General features: G+C 40.2%; 1 protein-coding gene across 2 annotated transcripts in view; it reads left to right on the top strand.

Annotated features, from left to right (window-relative positions):
* The first annotated feature begins 2,275 nt into the window (after positions 1-2,275).
* Positions 2,276-6,235, top strand: part of LOC136428836 (heparan sulfate glucosamine 3-O-sulfotransferase 5-like) — a 101,868-nt gene continuing 97,908 nt past the window's right edge. The window contains exon 1 of one of the 2 annotated variants that reach the window (XR_010754664.1): positions 2,276-2,456. The gene's annotated coding sequence lies outside the window, so the exon portion shown is untranslated. The remainder of the gene's footprint in view (positions 2,457-6,235) is intronic. The other variant, XM_066418618.1, reaches the window with a different exon arrangement.

Here is a 6,235-nt window from a genome sequence, read left to right as displayed (position 1 = left end):
CCTGTTATTTTTACCTTCCAGTTGTCATGATCAAAGAATATATATTGTAACGTTGAATGACAAAAAAACTCGAAGTCATTTTACAAATATTCACATGCCTGCATTTCCTTTTTTTCGTTTCGGTTGCTGTAAAGTTAACTTTATTCATTTATGGAATGATTTTGGAGTGGGCTGGAATAATGAAATAATGATAGAAATGAAGTAGCTGTAGAAAGGCTTTCCCGGTAAGCCTCTGTAAGCTCCAAGATAGATTGTCTTTGGGTTGTTGCCCGGATGAACATCATTTATCAGTTCATAGCTGAAAAAATGAATTTCCAAGCTACCCATGGCTTTGTAAAACAGCGGCACTTTCTTTCTAAACTCTTGCTAATGGCTAGGGTCACATTTCCTAACCGGGACCCGGCCGGGCTGTTTGCGGAAACGAAAAATCAAAGTGTATGTCAATAAATTTGCACAAGCTATGCTCTTAAATAATTTTGGGTACGTTTTGTGTTTTTGTTGTCTTTTATATCTGATTATCATACCTTTCGTTCCCAAAGACTGACCGGCCGGGCCCCGGATTTGAAATGTGTCCCTAGCATAAACAAGGGCCTTTAGTTTGTCAAACGAGTGGGACGCTTAACTCGCACGGTGCCGCGATTGGAGTCACGTCCGTCCAAGTTGGTCAGGAAACCAGAAGCGACTTGTACAAGCGTTCCGATGATGATCAGACATCGGCTTTCACGGGCTACTGCCGGAAAAAATGATGAGAAACCTGGCAACATGAAGGGTTTACCATATAGCTCAATTACTCCAAGCAGAGGTTCGGCTCCGACTGGTTTTTGACGTGATTTTAGGCGTTTTTGTCGGGCTTTCTACTTTGTCCCGTTTTCTTTATGTAGCCAAGCCATGATAAAACCCCTAAAATCACGTCAAAAAATCAGTCGGAGCCGAACCTCTGCTTGCAGAGTAGGAGTCAGCCAACAGAGAGAGAGAAGAAAGTTCGGAGTACATACAAATGCTGGCATTGACGTGGTTGAATATCTTTTTTCCAACCGTGGAGTGACAAACTTTTTAAAAACTTTTGTTCACTACACCTCTCTCTCACCCTTCAACCTCGTTGATCTTATCCCGGCCATTTCCCCAACAACTCTTGCGCTTACGTTACTGTTCTGTTGATAAAACGCACCAGCTGAAAACACAAGTGTTACATGCGCAGAATGACCACCAATAGAAAACCCAAATGGCAGCGTTGACAAATTTGACGGCTGGATTCCAAGTTGAGCACTTCAGCTTTGGTCTGCCTCTTTAAATTTTAATAATAGAGACCGCAAGTTGTGAACGGATATCGGATGTTGAAAAATATAGTATTGGCAGTCTCCATAAGGCTGAACGTCAGGCGACGTAAAACCAAAAGTATGATATATGACGATTATGTCTATTACTAGTATCTTTCCCTGACCAGTGCTTTGGGAGATGGCCAGCACGCAGTAACTTGTCCGATAACGAGGCTTCCGGATTCAGCCTTTGAGTTTGAAGTGATCACCATGGCCGTTCCCTTCATCCATGCGATCGTTTTTACTTTGTGATCCTTTGTGAAAGCTGTGTTTTGAAGAACTGTGAACTGGAAGCTCCAAATCGATATTTCCCTCTTACTATAGGGGCAGGTCCGCCGGTCAGGACGAAAGCCTTAGTCGACAGTAAAGGTTTGCTTTTACGTTAGTTTGCCTTATCAGCACAATTCGAATTGTTTTATTTATTTATTTGTGTCTTTTATGTACATTGCAAATATTTACATACATGTAGGTTACCACCAAGTGACAGTAAGTGATGCATGTCAAATTATTACGTGACTTTTGACAACGCCGATGCCAAGCGACGTAATCTTGATATGGTCACTACTCACCACTACACAACATTTATAAGCGTTACTTTTCCAGATAGTTTTTATGGTAAGCTTATGGACAACGTAGATATCTGACCAAAAGGCTTTTTTTTTACTTCTCGCAACTTCTCACAAGAATGTTGAGAATCGGTTGCGTAATCTTTTAAAAAAAGCAGATGTTGGGGACCTTCGGAAGATCACAACGTTCTGACAGTTACACGTGCATGGGATTCTTTGATAGTCTACCCCAGCAGATTATATCCAACGCATAACGTTATGTGTTATATCAGAGAAGCCCGGCATTCAGATAACGTTATGATCTTCCGCTCAACATCTGCTTGGAGATAAGATGTTCCCGGAAACGTCCACTTCCTGACAACAATGAATATTTATGAGGGGGAACTCCATATTAGGTAAATTGCTTACTATTCATGTGTCCGCCATGTTGGAAATTGACGACTGAGGGTGAACAACAAAAAGGCCGGAAAACCGAACTCAAGCGGCGATTTAGGTCGAGTTTCGGCACTGACTGGCTTCGCAAGTCTTCCAGCAAGCTTTGCCAAACCGAAGTCAGCTCACAAGGTCTTCCAAGGTGAGAGATTTTGTCATTTTGAGCCGCCAACAAGTGTGAAACTGGTGTTGTTTGTGTGAATAGTTGAAATGTCCCCGACTCGAGTGCCACAGCATGCAAGATCAATGGTTGAACGAACACGTTTATTCTCGGAAGGATTTTGGAGACTCCCTTGTGCGTTGGTCTCTTTGACACTTTGGCAGCCTCGCATATGTCTTCATACTTTAGTCTGCAATCATTTTATGAAGGCTGATTTGTCCTGAGTGGCTAGAGTAACGGGGAATAACAGACGATTGCGGCGTTGGTACTTGCCGTGATTTCAACCCACACCCTCCCGACCCCCGCTGCGAAGCAAAACTACCCTATCTCTGCAAAATTTGTGATTTCAGGGATTTTCAACTGTCGTCGTATTTTGTGGTGAGCTAGGTAAACTTGTGGGTTTAGCAGATTGTTGTGATTTTTTTTGAGGAAGCTAGATGTTTGCTTGGTCTTGTTTGGAAGTTGGGAGCAAGATGATAACACAGGAAGTGGTTTATTAGAACTTGGGAAGTTGAACACACGTAACGTTACTTGAAGGTGGGGCTGAAATAGATATACAGGCGTCATTAGGGAACCCCAGGGGAATTCCAGTTGGGAGGCTGATGTCACGTTTTTCTGAGGATTTTTCCAAAGACTCTTGCAAATTATGATGACTGTCTGTCTGCCTGTTATCAATTTAATTAAGCTATGTAGCAGACAGTACCGTTAGGATATTGTTATTAATTCTACTTAGCATAGCAGTGATTTAGGGTTGTTTTTATAGGCATGCAAATTCTTATTCTAGATTTTATGCAATGGTATCTTACACATAAATCTTATTTGTGGCAATATCATAAGAATGCTAGGTTATGTCAAATACAACAGATTTGGAAGAGATATGCTAGGTTTGAACTTGACGTTTTTGTCATCACAGAGTGAGGTTTCCTCCTTTTGGTTTTATGGACCATCAATGCTATAGGCTATAGCTATACAATGTGCCATTATGATGGCTATCAATGCTATACACTGTGCAATGATGGTGGATACTTGCATATATCTCACCCACGCACTCTGTAACATTCCTTTACAAATTCAGATTTCCATCCTAAAATGGTTTTCAAGATTATGCAGTCAAGAAATCACCAATATGGGCAACATATTCTTTATGAAGCTACATTGAATTTTTGCTTGTACATTTCAGTTTGATAATGTAAGGTTTAATGTACTGTACTAACATAGAAAGTTACTACATCATGTATGTTGTAAGATAAAGAAGAACTGTTTCATTCAGTGTCTCATAATACAATACTAGACCTCAGAAGGGACAGTTTCTACAAAGCCTTCATGTGTATTTACCTTCAATAGAAAAATGTGTGGTATTATGATAATTATCATTTGCTACTGTCTCCGAAGAAGTCAAAGCCCCAGTAAAGTAAGCAGAAAAAAAATCAGATAGTTCTATAGACTATCCATTTTTTTTTACCTTTTCATGTTATTCTATCTGAGTGCTCCCTTGCAATTAGCCTTCCGGCATGCATATAAGATAGCAAATAAAAGATTATTGGAGTACATGTATCATTGTCAGCAAAGAGTAAATCTTGATGTGATTTCTTAGCATCATAGTTGTCCAGGTGGTACATGGTGCAGAACTAGTTTGTGGTACTCTGTAACAGACACATACATTATCCTGGATGCCAGACCCCCAATCTCTATATCTATCGTGTGATTTTTAGAGATTGGGGGTCAGGCATCCAGGCAAGATATTTTAGAGATCGTGGGTCTGGCATCCAGGCTACACAAAACTCATACATGTACACTTATTGCAAAACTCTCCATTGTAGCTCCTTCTTTTCTTGGAGTTTGACTTTCTTTTGTATATGTTCTAGAAGGTCAAATATCCTGCTGCAGGGTACCTTGAAAAGCCCTATAGTATACCACTTGATTGGGCCCTGTCTACTGTAGTATTGACAATTCAATCACCAAAAGTCAAGCCTGTCCTGCAGGGATGTCCAACAGTTCCATCTTGTTGGTCCATATCATTGCTGGAAATTGAATTCTGTTCAGGGCGCCGCCACAAATTTACTCATCATTACCAATCGCAAGCCAATTCTACATGTAAAAAGGGGGAAGGGGTATCATCTAAAATTCCATTGTATGGAGGGCTCGAAATTCCTTTTTGGGAATATTTTACCATTGCACCTATTCCTAAAAATGTAGAATATCAGCAAAACGTATTTACAAACCCTACTGCTACTTACTAGCTAACTTCGAAATTTTTAAGTGATGCATCAAACAAAGTATAACAAACGTAATATTGCTTTTGCTGATTTTAAGAATATTGTGTACAATATTACCTCTATAGTCTACAAAAATATCTAGGTGCACTCGTGCGGCCACAGTAAAAAAATTAGGTGCACAGCTCCAATTTTGGGTGCAAAAAGGTGCACATGCACCCATTTTTCGAGCCCTAGTGCATTATGTGCTAATTGGACACATAAGAAGTGACACAATCAGTCAAGGTTGCTGATTTTCTATCATTACCAACCATTACCAATATCTATTGGAATGTGAATTCGCATTGATTTGTTGATTTGGGGTAAAATGCATACCAATACACATACAAACGTACCCAGCAACTTTTGTTCTGAAATCAATGTTCGTGTGTCAAACCAAAAAGCAGGTAGCTCATTCAATTGAGCAGGTAGCTGCTTGTGGGAGGTGTCATGTATACAAAATATTTGGCCTTCCATCTTTTTAAGCAATTAAGATTGTATTTTTGTCAGTAAGGTTTGTTGATAATCTTAGGAGAACATCACGAACTAAAGTTTTGAGATAGGATGGACCAAAATGTAGTTTCAAAACTTTTGTGCTAAGTTTACATAGATATTCAGTCTTCTGGGGTTGATAACACATATGATATATGTACATAATTCATTTATCTCTTTCTCTCTCTCTCTCTCTATATATATATAGAAGTAGGAGACTGTTGAGGGATTGACAATCAAGTGCAGGTGAAGATTATTGGAGATATAACATCCTGTATGCATTGGCTCATGGGCAAATATAGGTATTATATAGGTGTTCAACATTGGTTTTTAAGGATATTGATTGTCTTTTTGGTCCAAGTTAACATTTATTTATTTAAGTGTTATGCTTCGCATAAAGCCTTGGTGTTACAGTACTGCTTCGCCCTTTTTTTAAAGCATTATATTCATTGTTCGCTTTCCTCTATTTCGATGATCGTGAGGTCTGTAACAAATATGTCTCGCCCCTGCCTACCCTGATACATACCGGAATCAATAACACAACCCACAAGCTTGAACCGCTTGGCATGGACCTATTACTACGTATTGATCATAACAAATAACCAGTAGTTTGCTCAGCCGACTGTGGGTGTGCACAACACAATTGATTTGATGACTGGTGGGTCTCCAGGTATTGCGAGGACAGCACTCCGCTGTTTTGCGGTTGATTGGTATTGTAGGCCCAGCGACGTGGTGGGATTCACCTCTGCACTTGTGGGAAGCCGGGAAAATGAAGTACCGGCGTGATAGCCGAGATGGAGGATGAGGGTGCGTGGGGTTGAGGTGCAGTTTGTCTTGTAGGAGGAAATTTATGATTGGGGTTGGGACAGCGACCTGAAAACTATGGCTTCCGCGTCATGAATATCCATCATTTTGTGTACTTTATTTGATACTGACCATGAAGGATAACAATAGAGGTTGGCTGCTACGTGCATGTATGTGAAGATAATGTGTACTAGTAAGACAGATTTATGCTTT

This window comes from Branchiostoma lanceolatum, chromosome 2 (assembly GCF_035083965.1).
Source record: "Branchiostoma lanceolatum isolate klBraLanc5 chromosome 2, klBraLanc5.hap2, whole genome shotgun sequence".
In the NCBI taxonomy this organism is placed as follows: Eukaryota; Metazoa; Chordata; class Leptocardii; order Amphioxiformes; family Branchiostomatidae; genus Branchiostoma; species Branchiostoma lanceolatum.
The sequence above is the reverse complement of the archived record's forward strand: the minus strand, read 5'-3'. Positions and strand labels throughout refer to the sequence as shown.